Below are 18,018 nucleotides of genomic sequence, written 5' to 3' on the forward strand. Positions count from 1 at the left end.
GACTGTGAGGGAGCTGTCAGCACTTTACTTTCGTTTTGTTGTTTGTTTATTTTATTAAAAGTTGGGTTTAACGTTCGCCGGTTCCCGCCTCCTTCCTTCCTTACTTTGAACATTGTTACAGGGAGCCATTAGAAAAACAATCCCTTTTGCGTCACGCAACTTTACATAATTACCCATCGTACATTGTGATACAGTCTGGTTCGTTGGTCCGTTGGGTCGGATGGCTTTCACACGTCTACCGAACCGCTCCAGAGTTCGTTTGCAATCGGGTCGAGACCACCTTGTTCAGGCGGTCTCAGAGCGATTGTTTTGGGGCAGATCCTAGCGCGATTGCCGTGATCACATATATGCCTAAACGAATCGAACCAAGAGAGAAAACGCACCAGGTTCCGAAACAAACCCTTATGTGTGAAAACGCCCTTAGTGAACTCAAGTTATAGATTGCAGAAAGTAAGTGTGATAAAAACGATTATAAGCATTAATGCCTCACACACATTTAATTTGACCTTAAATATCCTCATTATCATGAAGATTAAACCTGCAGAGTTATTTGCGCTTGTGTTGATTGATAATTGTTTCATGCACCTTCTTGTAAAAGCCAACTCAAATCTTAAATAAAAATTCAATCTCACCATCACACTATGAGCGCATGAGGAGGAGATAATCCGACTGCATAGAATATAGGACAGCATCAAATACGATAACTGCAGAACACAGTGTAAATAAATAGCTAAATATATTTTCCTTAAATACTGTGCATAATCATAAAATGTCAAAGTCTGGAAATACAGCCATTAAACTCTTGCACAATCGTTTCTCTAAATGTCCTCGTTATCGGTTCTAACTAAGTTCATAACAAAACTGGAATGAAGAAACATTCGTCTTTTACAATTATGTCTTCAAATTTTATGTATTCAAATGTATTCTGGACCACTGCCATAGACAGCACCTGATAATGTCACACGTAAGAAGGTTTACCTTAAGCAACATCCTAAGGTATAGTTCGGGGAACACACCTAGGAAAGGTATACCTGTATTTAAGGTGTACCTTTAGAGTCTTCGTAGCGCGCTCTGAGAAAACGTTATCGGGAAACGCAACCCAATACATTATTTTCTACCCAACACAACAAATTTTCAGCACTCCAAATGTCTTTGAACTTTTCCATCTCCTTCATAGACAAATAAAACATAAAATCAAGCCCTTTGTCTTGTTTTTATAAACCCTTTGAAAACTGATTCAACTACGCAATTTGTTTCATGAAGCACTTTGTACTTCTACTAATATATATAGCCATTTTTCCCAAAATGAAGTTTAACAGCCGTCCTTTCCTCTTTTTGTTTTTACAAATTTTTAAAACCAAAAATAAACACTGTCACTGTAAACATCTCATCAACAGGAGAAGTCTCCAATAAAACAAACATAGAGCTCAGTCTCTCACACTGCATAAAACATTGAAAAATAGTTCCCTTTCTGTCGGTCTCTCGACGTTGTGTCGAACCGACAGATGGGGTTCGCCCTTGAGAACCTATCAACTTCTGACTAGTTTAGAAAAGGCCAATGAAATTGGCGAATGGAATTTGCATGCCGGACTCCGACCCCAGATATCCGGGTATAAAAGGGAGACGGCGTGCTGCATTCATTCACCTTTTGTTCTTCGGAGCCTTCACACATGATCGACTTCGAGACTTCAAACTCTACGCCGAATTACTGCTGGAATCTTACGACGTGGTGCAGTGGACTGTCCCTTCCTGTGGCGACTTCCCCTGGGCGTCTCGGCAGTTCCAGAAATGTTCGAGTTTTTTCTCTAAAAGAGCAAATTTCTCCAGCGTGGCATGTCCCGCTGTTCTCGTGGGTGCAACACACTCATCGAGGAGGGGGACAGACACGATGTCTGCTTCCAGCACACTGGGGCAGCCTTTGTGGATACAGACGTTGCATTCACGGGTGGCTGTGTTCCCACGGGACCTCAGCCACCACCTCGTCTGCTTCCCGTTCCATGACAGCAGCGGCCCTGCCGTCCGCTACGGCGAGCAGCGAGGGTGATATGAGGATTACTGTGAGCGCTAATCTGTCAGCCACTGGCTTGCGGACCGTTCGCACCTCGTCTCGCTCGTCTGACTGTTCCCCAAGTGACGGTCCCACCATCTTGTTTCTCAACCACGTATTCGGAAACGGTGCGTGGTGATGATGAGATGTCCCTTGCAGCATCAGAGGGTGACTTATTGCCATCCGACGATTCCTCGGAGCTCCCTCCCTCGGGGGGTCGAGCCCAGGAAGCAGCGGACGTCGAAATGTCAGCCAAGCTTTCCCGGGCCACCGTGAGCATTGGGTTGCAGTGCACCGCACTGCCTCTCCCCAACACTCGCGGCTGGATACATGGTACCTCGGGTTTGAGCGCGGCTCCAAGCCGCGCCCGCTCTCAGTGCCGTGGTTACTGGAAGTGCATGAGGAACTTAGTATGACCTGGAATGCCCCCTTTTCGGCGCGTCCACGTCAAACTAGTTCTGTCGCCCTCTCTTCCCTCGATGGTGAGGCAGCTAGAGGATACGTCGATGTCCCCCAGGTGGAGTGTGCCGTCGCGGTGCCACCTGCGGGGCTCGACCTAGACTCCCGTCCAAAGCATGTAGGTTTTCGGCATCTCTGGTGTCGAGACCTTACACTGCTGCGGGCCAAGCTGCCTCCTCTCTCCGCCATGGCTATGCTGCAGGTCCATCAGGCCAAGGCGTCGAGAGAGCTCCACAAGGGTAAGACCGACTCAGCGCTTATGCAGGAACTCTGCACCGCCACAGACCTCGCTTAGAGGCGACCAAGGTGACCGTGCGGGCCCTGGGTCGGACGATGTCCACACTTGTGGTCCAGGAGAGACACCTCGAGTCGTCGAGTCCTGTGCACCGTCTGCTTCCCAGCAGCCCTGGTCCTCTTCGACACCCTCCGGCGCCCCCCACTCAGGCGGCCCCCCGGAAGAAGACGTCGAAGAGGAGACCACCACCCCATCAGCAGCCGCGGCAAAAGCAGAAGCGGCCCTCATGGAAACACCCCAGGGAGATCGAGAATAACATCTGGCCCGACCCCAGCCATTCCATCCATACAGACTTGGGTACTAATGTAATGCACAAACAATTTTTGGATAAGTTTGTGGTCAGCGTTGTTTTTGCTCAAAATCTATCAATGCTAATATTCGGATAGATGTGCGTGTCTGTCGGCATTTGAGCAGCCTGATCGCAGCGTGAATCCTCAGGCAGGAGCGGTAGTATAACTGCAGTCGAATCGAAAGAAAAACGCACTTCTCCAGAGACATGTAGGTGTGAATGTAAATCAAATATACCAAAGCAGTAGTACTAGTAGGGTTGGGTATCGGACTCGGTACTTTTAAGGGCACCGACCGAATTACGTCGGTACTACAGAGTATCGATTCACATTAAATCAATCGGTGCCAACAAATTTCGGTACCTGAGAGAGAGAGAGAGAGAGAGAGAGAGAGAGAGAGAGAGAGAGAGAGAGAGAGAGAGAGAGAGAGAGAGAGAGAGAGAGAGAGAGAGAGAGAGAGAGAGAGAGAGAGAGAGAGAGAGAGAGAGAGAGAGAAATAAAATGTGCGCTGCTGGAAACTGCTGGAAAAGAAAGGGTCGCTGTGCATGCTAGAAGGTAAGGACTACATCTGTCAATCTGATCTCGATAGATCCATCTGTCATAAACAGCTATTTACTCAACTGCACGTATGTGTACATATTCATACTTATGTATAAAGAATGTGTCTGTTTTTATAAATATGATATAGCCTGGAAGATAAATAAAAAATTTCAGATCACATTCACTTTTCAAAATTGTTCTATGATCAGCAATCAATTTATATCAAATGTCTGCAGTTGTCTTTCAGAAACAACAATACAAATTAGCACAAATTTGGATTAAATTGTGCTGGGAAACAGACCTGAAAAAAGAATTATGTATATTTTCACATATGATTATGGGAGATTTTAAGGCACTATTTTGTGACCTTTGTAAAACTGCTTTGAAACAACATGTACTGTAAAAGTCCTCTAAGGGGAGAATTCTCCTTTTCCTTAAACAATTTATGTGAACACTATTTATTCCTTAACTATTGTTCAAAGAAAGAAGTCATCATGGTAATAATCACCTAAACCCTCTGCATTTTTAATGTAGGCAAAAGATTTTCCTTTTTTTGCTGATCAAAAAAAAAAGATCTGAACCAGACTAAAATAGGGATCAATAATTAGGAATCTATAATATTCCTAATCCTTACAATACAACTGCGAAAATGAAGATAGATGTGTGTAGGTATTGCCACCCCTCATTGTGCTCTAGTTCCGCCTTTGCCACCCCATGTATAAAATCCTGGACACGCCTCTGGTCAGATGGCGTCTGAAATATGCTTCAGTTTACGCAGTATACGGATTTGGAACAACCCATTTGCGGTTTCAGCGGGGTGTTCCAGCCAGACTATCAACAGCGGTCTGAATAATAATACTCTACATTTTAAATACTGAACACTTCAAAAGCCTTAAATTACACAAAAACACATGTGATAAAAAACAATAATTTCGTGAAACTCTCGAAGTTGACCGATGTGTACATACATTATATAACAATAAATCAGTTCTGAAACATGAAAAAGCAACAAACTCACATGCTGAGATTCATAGACGAAGCAATTGAAGCGACCGTAATCTCACACTGAAGCGTATTCTAAATTTGTAGTGGCAGTCAAATAATCTGACAAGTTTGCCATTCACAAAAATACATAGACTGACACTAAACTCCCTTAAATTCAAATTCGCATTACAAACACAAATACACACTTACAATATTCTGATCTGTTGCTAAATTAACTGTAAACACTGAGGCGAGACGAAGACCACCATTTGATGACGCCACACTGCTTGAAGGGTTGTTTGCTAGAAAGGATACAGCTACGGCCGGTGTTTGTGCCGAAAAAAGCACGCCTGCCGTGAAAGGCACACGTGACCCCCCCGTCTCGGAACGCGCATTTGCTGAAATTCTTCTAAAAATAGAAGGCAGAAACTGCAGTGCTGTTTAAATCCACTAAATGTCCTCCGTGTGTTAAATTACAGCAATAAGCCCCTCGAAGCAGTTATAAAATGCAATTGCTTTTATAAAACGGTTACTGCATACGCGTAGCATAGTTTCATAAATACAAATCAGGCATTTTATAAAGCAATTATGGAAGATGGCGCCTGTGTTGTTGGCATGCCGTCTGCTGCTCCTCATTTTAGGTTTATGGATGGCTGTCTGGCCTCTGAAATGTGATGCACTTTTTTCTTATACCCGCCAATCTTTTTTGGATATCCGAGCCTTGTTTGTGGATAGCTATAATAAGTCGGACATGGAACACGTTGTCAATCAAACGCACGGGGAATTCTTCATGGACATTCCGGCGTGCATACGGCGTCTGCCTCTCATCACTGCGCGGAGAAAGCGCAGAAGGAAACGCGGGTGCCGAGGAGGTCTGAAGGCTCACCTTCGAGCTGGCTCCTGGCTTGGCCCTTCCAAAGAGTCCTTCTGCCGTAGATCTGCGGACTGGCGGCCGCTGGGTCGGCCCTACAGGTGGCTTGTATCTCTCCTCCCCGTGTCTATCTCCCCCGGTCCTGTGGACGGCCCTCCCCGGATCGGCCCCTCTCGCCGGCGCTGCGGAGTGACACCTGGTGCCCTGCGCTCGCTAAGCAGAGCTTCGCCTTCTCCAGAGGTCATTCGTCCACCCAAAATGGCGTTAATTAACGCGCGTTCTCTGGTGAATGACCTTCCTGCTGAACGACTAATTCACTACCCACAATTTGGATTTTATGTTGATCACCGAATCCTGGACCAAGGTGGGCGATTTAACTCCTTCTGACCTGGTTCCGGCTGACTGCTTCTTTTTTAATTCTCCTCGCCAAAATACGAAAGGGGGAGGCTTAGTATCTATTTTAAAAGACTCTTTTCGTGATCGCTGTCGGCTTGTCTCAGTGGATGTGTGCTCAAGCTTTGAAGCTCAGTTAATACATCTTGACTGGAATGGTCCTGTTTTAGTCGGGGTGATTTACCGCCCCCCTCACTCAGCAAAGGACTTAATACAGCAACTTTCAGAATTTATTGGCAATACAGCAATAAAATACGACCGCTTTTTGTTGGTGGGTGATTTTAATATTCATGTGTGCTGCCAGTGTAACCCGCTATCAAAGGAGTTTATCAATCTAATTGACTCTTTTAATTTGGTTCAGTGGATAAATGACTCCACTCATCTCCAGGGACACATTTTAGATCTTGTACTCTCCGATGGGTTTGATGTTTCTGACATTGAGATTTCTGATTTTATGCTCTCAGACCACAAGCCGATTTTATTTTCCATGTCACTTCCTAATGTGTCTCATGCTACTAAGAATGATATATTGTTATCTCGGTCATATTCCTCCAAATTTGTGCCTAACTTTACTCAGTGTTTTTTAGAGTCTAGCTCTCATTTATTTATAGACTCATCTCTACCGGACCTGGATGCTGACCAGCATTTAAGTCTTCTAAATTCTGCATGGCGGGATGATTTAGATATCACTGCCCCACTAAAGCCCTATAAGCACAAAAATAAGACAGCTCAGTGGCAAAACTCGGACACTCGTCTTCTGCGTCAAGCATGTAGAAAGGCAGAGCGCAAATGGAAGAAAGATAAATTGCATATTTCATTTCAGTTATTTAAAGACAGTTTAACATTTTATCAGTCCGCTGCAAAATCTGCTAAAGCTTCTTATTTCTCTGACTTGATTTTAAAACACCAATCCACTCCTAGAATACTGTTTTCTACTATAAACTCTGTTATAAATCCCACTGACAACACCTTGGCTGGTGCCTCTGATGCTCTATGTGAGGGTTTCTTGAGACACTTCATCGACAAAATTTCAAACCTGAGACCCGTAGTAAATTCCTCCCAGACGGTATCTCCTCTGCTCTCTCCGCATTCTGTTTCTTGCGTTGAGTTTGAACCCATCACTCTACAATCACTCAAAGACACTACAGCTAAAATGAAACCCTCTTTCTGTCCACATGACACATACACCCTAAATTTCTAAAACTGATCATTGATACTGTAGGGCCAGGCCTTATGTCTTTTGTCAATAAATGCCTCTCTACTGGCTCAGTTCCTGCTACTCTGAAAGTAGCTACTGTCACCCCACTTCTCAAGAAGCCCTCACTGGACCCTTCTAAGCTGAACAATTTTCGTCCCATTTCTGTTTTGCCTTTTATTTCAAAAGTATTGGAAAAAACTGTGCTTGACCAACTGCAGTCCTACCTTAAACATAATTGCATTACAGAAATGTTTCAGTCTGGTTTTAAGCCTGCTCATAGTACGGAAACAGCCCTTCTTAGAGTGTTAAATGATATTCTCTTAGCTACAGATTCTGGTGATTCTGTGGTCCTGGTTCTTTTAGATCTTTCAGCAGCATTTGATACCGTGGACCACTCTATTTTAATATCCCGTTTAGAGTCTGTTGTGGGCCTGAAAGGGACAGTCCTCAAGTGGTTTCAGTCTTTTCTATCTGACAGACATTTCTCTGTTAGATTAGGTAATTTCTCATACTCCACTGCCCCACTCATATGTGGCCTGCCTCAAGGCTCAATATTGGCTCCCTCCCTCTTCTCCCTGTACATGCTTCCTCTGGGCTCCATCTTTAGACGGCATGGGGTGTCCTTTCATTTTTATGCTGACGACACCCAGATCTATTTACCCATTAAGAGGAATGACCCCTCAGCTCTGAATACCCTTTTAAGCTGTATAGAGGAGGTTAAAATCTGGCTAGGTCAAAAAAATTTAACGTTAAATGAAGATAAAACTGAGGTGATTATTTTTAGTCCGTCTGCTCAGTCTCAGGCCACCAGTCCTGATTTGGGCTGCTTATCAACTTTTAGATCCTCTCATGTGCGTAATTTGGGTGTCCACTTCGATGAGTCGCTAAAACTCGACAAGCATATCTCCACTGTAATTGGCTCAAGCTTCTACCAACTCCGCCTGCTGTCTAAAATCAAACACTTCTTAAACGCTTCTATGTTAGAGACAGTTGTTCATGCATTTATCACCACACGCTTGGACTACTGCAACTCGCTGTATTTTGGTATTGCTCAGTCACAAGTTACCCGTCTACAACTGGTTCAGAATGCCACTGCGAGATTCATTACAAAAAGTCGAAAATATGACCACGTCACCCCTATTATGAAGACCCTTCACTGGCTGCCTATCCAGCACCGTATTGTTTTTAAAACCCTCTTATTGGTCTATAAGTCCCTGCATAACCAAGAACCCAGCTATTTGTCAGAGCTGCTGAATCCCTACACCCCCATTAGAAACTTGCGTTCCAGCAACCTGAATCTCCTTATGGTTCCCAAGTCCAGACTTAAATGTAGAGGAGACCGAGCTTTCTCTGTAGCTGGCCCTATGCTGTGGAACAACCTGCCAATAGAGGTCAGAGTGGCCCCCTCTTTTCTCATTTTTAAATCTCGTCTAAAAACGTATTTATTTGATCTAGCCTACCATTAAGCATGTTTTTTTTCCACTGGTTTTTATTGTTTTTGCTTTTATTACTGTTTTTGTAGTTTGAAATGAGATGTATGTGATCTTAATTGAAATGTACAGCACTTTGAACTTGAACTTAAACAATTATTATTAAAAATTATTTTATAAAGCAATACAAATCAGGACCAGAATTGACCGTTTTATAAATTACTTTTCGTATGGATTATTTCAGCCAATAAGCTTGTAAAGTGACATATACTGTGTAACAATGTACGTGCACAGAGCAATTGTACTGCTTTTCACGACAAATCACCTCATTTAAATGAGCATGAAACTCACCCCTATAGTTCACCCCTATTAACTATAAGTCCTATAACTAAAATCTCAGAATTATTTCATGCTGAGGCGAACACGAGCAAATATAAGAGGGGGGTGCTTTTCACGGCAAGCCTGTCTGCCAGAAAATGCACCCTCCCGTATCTCCCACTAGGAACGTGGCACAAGCATGAAACTCACCCCATTTAACTATATAAGTCCTAGAACTAAAATCTCATAGTTATTTCATGCTGAGGCGAACACGAGCAAATTTTAAGACAGGGCACCAGGCCCTGTCTTAAAATTCAGCAACACTTCAACAACAATATAGTTGATAATAGTACAATCTGTCTAACACATAATGCCATTTGTGGGACAATTTGTTTTTATAGGTGATCAATGCATATTTGACAGTTCTTGTTCGGAAATACAACAAGTGCAATGCTAGTGAGGGCAGCTGTAATTGACAGCTATGCATTGAACGCAATCTGGAAGGGAACCTTTGGAAGAATCCGGGTCTGTACTGGATTATAATGATTTCACATTTTGTAAATGATGCAAATATGCAAATATTGTGTATTTCATGTAAAAGTGATTTTGTATTTCTTGTGACTACTTTCAGATTGATCCAGATATTCAGATTGCTACTTCAAGCTCTTTATCTGTAGTGATATATACACTCCACAAAATTAGCCATTTATTAAAGAGATAGTTCACCCAAAAATAAAATTCTGTCATAATTTCCTCATCTTCGAGTTGTTTCAAATCTGTACACATTTCTTTGTTCTGATGATGTAACGTTCACTGATGACAAATCCAAGAGGAACAGGAGTTAAGTAAAAAAGGTTTAATAACAAAAGGTGTAGTCAGGAACAAAAAGGTAATCCACAAAACATAAACAGAACAAAATAATACAATCCAAAAACAGGGAAACATCCAAGGGAACAAATAACAGGGTAATCCAAATAAATCCACGGAACATGGTACGATACATTACATTAATACTCGACAAAGAACTGAACTAAGGGGAGAAATGAAATAAAACAGATAAAAAGGGCTAAACAGGTGAAGGGGATGAACTAGATGAGGAAGAGGTGAAAACAGTAAATGATGAGGGAGCGTGGGAAAAGTAACGTTCTTGGGCACAAACGGGAAAAACTAGACTAGGGACCGACGAGAATGTCACAGATGAGCACAGAGAAAATTATTTGGAAAAATTCTTATAACCAAACAGTTCTTGGACCTCATTGAGTACCGTAGTAAGAAAAAATATTTTTATTTTTTATTCTTTCCTGTAGCTCAGTGATAAGAGCATGGAGCTAGCAACGCCAAGTTCATGGGTTCGACCCCAGAGGATTGTACATACTCAGATACAAATGTAAAGGTATAATGCAATGTAAGTCACTTTGGATAAAACTTTCTGCCAAATGCACTATAAACCCAAACAGTATAACTAACTTATAATGGAAAGTACCTGGTACTCAAAATGTGCCAAAAAGTTGAACTAACTAATATTTTTGTGTTCATTCAACCTCTAGCAGAGATTTAAGTTAGCAGTAAATATTGTTTTGATTTTTTACAACTACGCTAAAGTTTAGAGCTCAGGGGACTTGAAAAAATAGATGCAACCATACTCTAATATTTTAATTTCAAACATATGCCCTCTAGTGAGGGTTTTTACCAAAATGTGACGTAATCGCTGAACGTGCAACACTCAGATGCTTTCACTCAGATACCCAGAGTCCCAGACGTTCGCACTCGCAGGGAACTTGTAACCTTGTGGACTTGTAACCCAAACGTCGCCGGTTCGAGCCTCAGTACCAGCAGGGATTGTAGGTGGGGGGAGTCCAGGATTAGTGCTCTCCAATACCATGGCTGAGGTGAGACCCTTGAGCAAGGCACCGATCCCCCCAACTGCTCCCCGGGCGCCGCTGCTCACTGCTCTTAGCGTGTGTTCATGGTGTGTGTGTGTTACTCACTGCTGTGTGTGTGTGCACTTGGATGGGTTAAATGCAGAGCACTAATTCCGAGTATGGAATACCATACTTGGCCACACGTCACTTCGCTTTCACTTTTTCATCTGTTTAAAATAATGTTACAGATTAATTAAAGTTGTCAGTACTCAAAACTTTGAGTTGCATTAAATTAAGATGAACCAAACACTAAATATATATTTTGATTTAAATTAATGTTTATTTAAAATTTACAGTTACTCAAATAACTAGCTATATGCTCACTGATGATATTTAAGTTTGCAAACTTAAAAAAATAGAGGCAATCAGTTGTAAATGTACGTAATGAAATGTTCTGCTGAGCACAAAATGAGATATCTTGAAAAATTAAGGAAAGCAAACAGTTCTCGGGCACTTTTGACTACCATTGCAAATTTCCCTACTATGGGAGTCAATGGTGGTCAAGAACAGTTTGGTTACAAGCATTCTTCCAAATATCTTTCTCTGTGTTCAATCAAACAGATTTAGAACAACTAGAGAGTGCGTCATTCATGACAGAATTTATTTTTGAGTGAACTATCCCTTTAACTACATTGGGCAATCCATACATGCCCTCAATTATTAAAATTGATCTACAATACCCCATACTGTACAATATCACTAATACCATAGGTTTCTGCCTAATGTATGTTGTGATTCCATGTCAATAATAAAAGGTTATGTACCCACACGAGAAAAGAACCATTTTCATGGATCCACTAGGAGAAACTGACACAAAGATGAATAGATGCCTGGAGTCTACAAGGTAAAATTGAATTTAAAAAGTAGTTGTAATTGTGTCTTTTCAGTTGTTAAATTGTGATGTGCAACAGATTTCACACATACTATATTTCCTTTAGAGCATTCATGAGGAAAAAGGGCTACAATGTCTCAAGGTGGACATGCAGCAGTCTCCCTCATAGATGTCAGCAAGATGGCTCATCCTGTGGTGTCCTGGCCTTAAAAGTGGGTGTGAAATGCTGTTACCATCAGTAACAATTAGAGTCAAAGTCCAAAGTCAAAGTCTGCTTTATTGTCAATTCTGCCACATGTACAGTACATACATATAGAGGATTGAAATTGCGTTACTCTCAGACCTTTGGTGCACACAGATAACACTAACAGAATAAAAATATATACAAAACAGATACATACAGATATTACTGTGTGTGTGTGTGTGTGCGCGTGCGTGCGTGCGTGCGTACTATATACTGTATATATATTTACAAGCAGGGATATTTAAAAATAAAAATAAGATAGATAATGGTAGATAGAGTGCAAAACAGTGGAATATACAACAGTTGTCATAATCCAGCTAAATTAAATTCTCTTGTGGTTTGATATCATTCATAATATTCATTCATGGTCACAGGTGAATGGAGTCCTTTTTGCAGAGGACTGGTCTGGTTCTCATGGTTTTAGCTGAGGATTTGTGCAGATGGTCGTCTAGTTGACAAAGTTTTCACAGGCGATCTGTCTTTAAGACTCGTCTAGTTGTCAGTGCTGTTGTGGTCACCTCCTAGTTTGAATTCGGATTGTATCCAGGTGACTACTGTGATCATATGAATTGGATTTGGACCGGATCCGGGTGCCTACAGTAGTCATCTGGACTGGATACAAACTGGACTACGGTGACCTTGGAATAAGAATGAAACAGAGAGACAAATATTAGTGTAGATGCCATTCTTTCATAAAGTAACAAGTACATTGGGTGTTATGGGGTGTTTTCCTAGTGCCGGTTGACATAATGCATTGCTTGTGCCATTTTGCTAATCAAAGTTCTCTTCAGTTTGCAGAGAACATTTTACAGGGGGAGGCGATAAATATTCACACTTCACAGAAGGCAGTGGACAAGTTGAGGCTTGACATAGCTACTTCCCTCCTCAGAGAATCAGGTCTGTTTCGTTTTTTTGCTCAGCATGTTAATCACTTCATGTTGTTGGTTTTATGCATTTAATAGGCCTATCATAAATATGCAGCTCTACGCTAGTGAATTTTTGCTGTGCAATGCAAACTGTTTTGGTCTGAACATATTTGTTGAATACTGTTTGTCTATGCAGATGATCTAAGCAGCCTGTGCTTTTATTGTGGGATGGAGGACAAGGGTAAAACACAATGGGTGAGTTATTCACATTACAAAATGTACAAAAAATGTCATTTTCCAGATTTTTTTACAGTTGCAGTAGTAATTACATCTTTCTACATCATCTATTAATGCAGTCATTATTAATGTTGTGCTGATTTTGTGTAGAAATCTGTGATTACTCTCTATTGAACAAGGTGTGATGTAGGAAATTCCTATTGTGGTCAGAACACAACATTATGTTGTTGAGAACTTCCAAAATCAAAGAAATAGTAAGAATATTAAAAGTCAGTTAATTCAGATATCACCTATTTTTAGAAATACCCTATAATTCAAAACATGTACCACTACATGTCACTGTTTTCCCAGGTTTGCTGTGACAGATGTGAAAGGTGGTACCAACATGATTGTGTACAGAGCCCTCCAGTGGATGTGGATTACTTGTGTCCTGCATGCCAGTAATAGTGTCCCTTGCTGCAATATTTGATTTATTACCTGTGCCAAGTAGTTTATGTTTAACTTGTGTTTGTCGAGGTATCTTGGAAATGTTTATTTTTCCACTTTTCTAACAATGCGAGCTTTGAAGATATGGGTTTTGACAGTATTTAATGTATTATTTACTCATTATTTATTTTAGCAGTTATATTTTATTTAATTGCTACATTATTTATTTTGTCATCGAGATGTTTTTACAGAAAAAAAGTCAAAAACAAAATTAAAATTAAAAACAAAATTACAAAATTAAAAAAGTTTCTTGTAACAATTAGAACTAAATTATGAGATTTTAGTTATATACAGTTAAATGGGGTGAGTTTCATGCTTGTGACACGTTCCTAGTGGGAGATACGGGAGGGTGCACTTTCTGGCAGACAGACTTGCCGTGAAAAGCACCCCCCTCTTAAATTTGCTCGTGTTCGCCTCAGCAGATTTTAGTTCTAGGTCTTATATAGTTAATAGGGGTGAACTATAGGGGTGAGTTTCATGCTCATTTAAATGATGTGATTTGTCGTGAAAAGCAGTACAATTGCTCTTTGCACGTACATTGTTACACAGTATATGTCACTTTACAAGTTTATTGTCTGAAATAATCCATACGAAAAGTAATTTATAAAACGGTCAATTCTGGTCCTGATTTGTATTGCTTTATAAAATTATAAAATAATTTTTAATAATAATTGCTTTATAAAATGCCTGATTTGTATTTATGAAACTATGCTACGCGTATGCAGTAACCGTTTTATAAAAGCAATTGCATTTTATAACTGCTTCGAGGGGCTTATTGCTGTAATTTAACACACTGAGGACATCTAGTGGATTTAAACAGCACCGCAGTTTCTGCCTTCTATTTTTAGAAGAATTTCAGCAAATGCGCGTTCCCGCGACGGGGGTGCCTTTCACGGCAGGCGTGCTTTTTTCGGCACAACACCTGTTGTGGTGCAAAATCTTGTCTTAAAATGAATATAAATTACATTAGCTAACGCCTGCCCCAACCCCAACCCTGAACCTAACAATACAACAATATAAAAATAGTGCGGTATTATAGTGCACATGCCCAGATGACGTAGCTGTATCACTTCTAGCCATAACCCACTCGCCCTTTTACGTCATCCAAAATCATTACACCGTCTATGTCGCTTTCTCACTCTCACTTCACAAATTATATTGTTTGGAATTACCAAAGAGAGCTCTGTTTTGAACGATTTGATTAATATTATTATATTATTAGCGAAACACTTTATACATAAATGCAGATATTTTAAATCTCCTCCTTTGTTTATTGTATTAAGAAAGGATCTAAAATACTTCTCAGATGCCCTTAGTAAAATGAAAAATCAAAAGGCATTAAAATTATTTAATCTGTTTGTATTGTATAATCTGTTGTAATTAAATTATTTTTATATAATTTACTTTCTTACTTTGTTTATTTTATGTTTTGATTTATGGTTTGTTGTAATATTTATTTTGTCTGGTAATAATATGGATCTACTGTGTTGAGCCTTCCATACCAGATTAGTTTCCTTTGTATAGTTATTGATGCCATTTTGTTGTACAAATTTTTAAAAGAAAAAAGAAAAAAAAATGTCGCTTTCTGCTGGTGAAACACTGCTAAGTGCAAACGTTTACATCAGTGCACAGATCGCACAACCTTACGATTTAAACGCTCAACAAGTTAATTTCACTGTAAACTAAACTTAAATATATAGGCTATTTCCCAAACGTTTCGTTATAAGACAGATGAGCAATAAGATTTTAATAAGTAAATGATCATGAAAAATGACATCATTTAAAGGTGTGATGAACTGTACTTGTTTATTGTTTTATACTGTTATATGAGGTCTACTTATGACGTTCGCGTGATTTTTCCTTTCAAAAACATCAAAATCAATAAGTAATAGGCTATTTTCTACCCGGGTTTTGAGGCCAGCTCTACAAACGCTCGGTTTTAATGGGCGTGCCGCACTGAAGAGATGTAACGTTAGGTTACACATGAACCATTCACAGTTTTCGCATGGCATTTGTATTATCTGGAGACCTCCTGTGATTTATAAATTACCTCCCCACATCAGTATTTCATGTGACGCATTCGCACGGGATGATTTTACTTTAGCCTATTAGTTGTATTTCGTTCAATGATATATGACCGTACCTGTCAGCATTTGATACCCGTGATCGCGAACCGGACAAAAGATCACCGCGATCGCGGGTCTCAAATGTTACGAGAGTTTCCATGATAAATAAACAAACGGGAGACTCCCGGTAACTTATGGATATCACCCAGCACCCGAAATAATACCAAAACAGCCTCCATTATTCGCAAACGGTGGATAAAACCTTGAAAAATGATATATGAGCCCGCCAAATCACAGAGATCCCGATTCGCACGGGCTTAAGATCACAGACAACCTCTGCAATTAATACAAATGACTAGAGGTCCCCAGGTAATATTAATCTCGTGCGAATAGTGCTCAGGGCACATCAAGCGATCTCTAACAAAGCAATAGTGACGCATAGTACAAAAATGTTTTACTCACATAAGATTGCTGCGCCATTCCTATCGGATCCAATATTGATGGCACAGCACTGCTTTTTAACCTTTTTGCCTTGTTCACCAAGGAATCCTCTGAGAAATGAAATGAACAAACACTCCATGATTTTCCCACATGAGCTGGAACGTCTTTAAAAATAAACTTTAACCCCGCATTCCTAATTCGGAATCCGAAGGAAGGTTATGCAGTATTCTCCCACAACCAGGGATGGCACAAGATATCTTTAACAGCATGTTTGTTTATTGCTTGCTCGCGCCACTTGTTTTACTTCAGAATTGTCATGCGTGAACCAGTGGGCGGGGCTAGAGAAATAGTCATTGATATTCTTTCTGTGTGGAGGCGGTGTTCAACCTATCAATGTAGTAGATAGGTGCATTCCAGAACCTGGCGTTCGCTGGGCCTGGTGTCAATAACAGATGTAATCTCAGTAACAAGGGCGTTTTCAATTCTGTCGCGCTCGGGCACCGTTGAGAGCAACCGGGACAAGTGAGAATACACCATTATGCTTAATTTGAACAAGAAAATGCGTCCTAAAATCTGAAATAGGTGTCATAAAAAAATCATGTAAATGTAACTTTGTTTACACATTACAACGCTAATTTCATGTTTTAACAAAAATTATAAGTACATTGTGTTACTTGAAAATGTATTGCTTTAATGAATGTTTTGCAGATTGAACCTAATTCTAAGCAGAAAGTGATTTGTCAGAATCAGAAGGCGTTTGACCTGTTCCAAAAATCCCCATTTAAAAGTTCCATTTAGGGTATCTTTTTTTAGGGTATTTTTTACGTATAAAAGAGATTTGTTCCTCATATCATTTTTGCTATATGAATGAAATACTAAACTTATAATTCCAAGGCGAAGCTGCCTTCAGAGCTGGAGATGAGGAGAGCCTGAAGACAGCCATGGCCAATCTAGCCCGCAGCATCAAAGAGGCTAAGAGAGCTGTGTTTGGGATGTATGAATGTCATAAAAATTGAAGGTCATCTGTCATTGAAGCCCTGAGACTGGCAAGAGACACCTCCATATCATCTGTACTTATCCTACTAGATCTATCTGCTGCCTTTGACAGCGTCAACCACCACATACTCCTGTCGACCCTCAAGGCTATGGGTGTCTCTGGAGTGGTGCTACAATGGTTCAGGTCTTACCTCACAGGTAGGTCATTTAGAGTATCCTGGAGAGGTGAGGTCTCTGAGTCCCAACATCTCGACACAGAGGTGCCTAAGGGCTCAGTGCTTGGTCTGTTGCTATTCTCTACAGTATATACATGACATCCCTATGCTCTGTCATTCGGAAACATGGGTTTTCTAGCACTGCTATTTGGATGATACACAACTCCACACTCTAAAAAAAAGCCGTAAAAATAGGGCACAATATACTGTATTAATATGAAGGAATTTTCCGTGTTCATTTTTACAGTTGTTGTACCTGTATTTTACATTTTGCACTGCATTCATTTGCATTGTAGCATTAATGGAAATGTCCGTAAAATAAAGGAAAATGTACTGGTAATTTTCTGCCAGTACTTTATCTGTTTTTTCACGGGATTTTTTTTTACAGTGCACCTGTCATTTCAGCCTGACGATCCGACTGTTTCTGCATGCATTTCAGCATGCCTAGCCGACATTTCGCTCTGGATGACAGACCATCACCTGCAGCTGAACCTTGCAAAAACAGAACTGCTTGTTATCTCGGCCGACACAAAGATTCATCACAACTTCACCATTCAGCTGGGCTCATCAACCATCACTTCTTTCAGAATGGCCAGAAACCTGGGAGTGGTGATCGACGATCAGCTTAACTTCCCTCTCAGGTTGCCAGCACCACCCGGTCCTGTAGATTCATCCTCTACAATATTAGGAAAATTAGACCTTTCCTATCCAAGCATGCTACACAAGTCCTAGTCCAGGCTCTTGTTCTGTCCAGACTGGACTACTGCTATGCGCTACTAGCTGGACTTCCAGCTTGCACAACCAAGCCCACAGATGATCCAGAATGCAGCGGCAAGAGTGGTCTTCAATTAACCGAAGAGAGCGCACGTCACTCCTCTCTTCATTAAGTTA

Source organism: Triplophysa rosa, linkage group LG14 (genome assembly GCF_024868665.1).
Source record: "Triplophysa rosa linkage group LG14, Trosa_1v2, whole genome shotgun sequence".
Taxonomy (NCBI): domain Eukaryota; kingdom Metazoa; phylum Chordata; class Actinopteri; order Cypriniformes; family Nemacheilidae; genus Triplophysa; species Triplophysa rosa.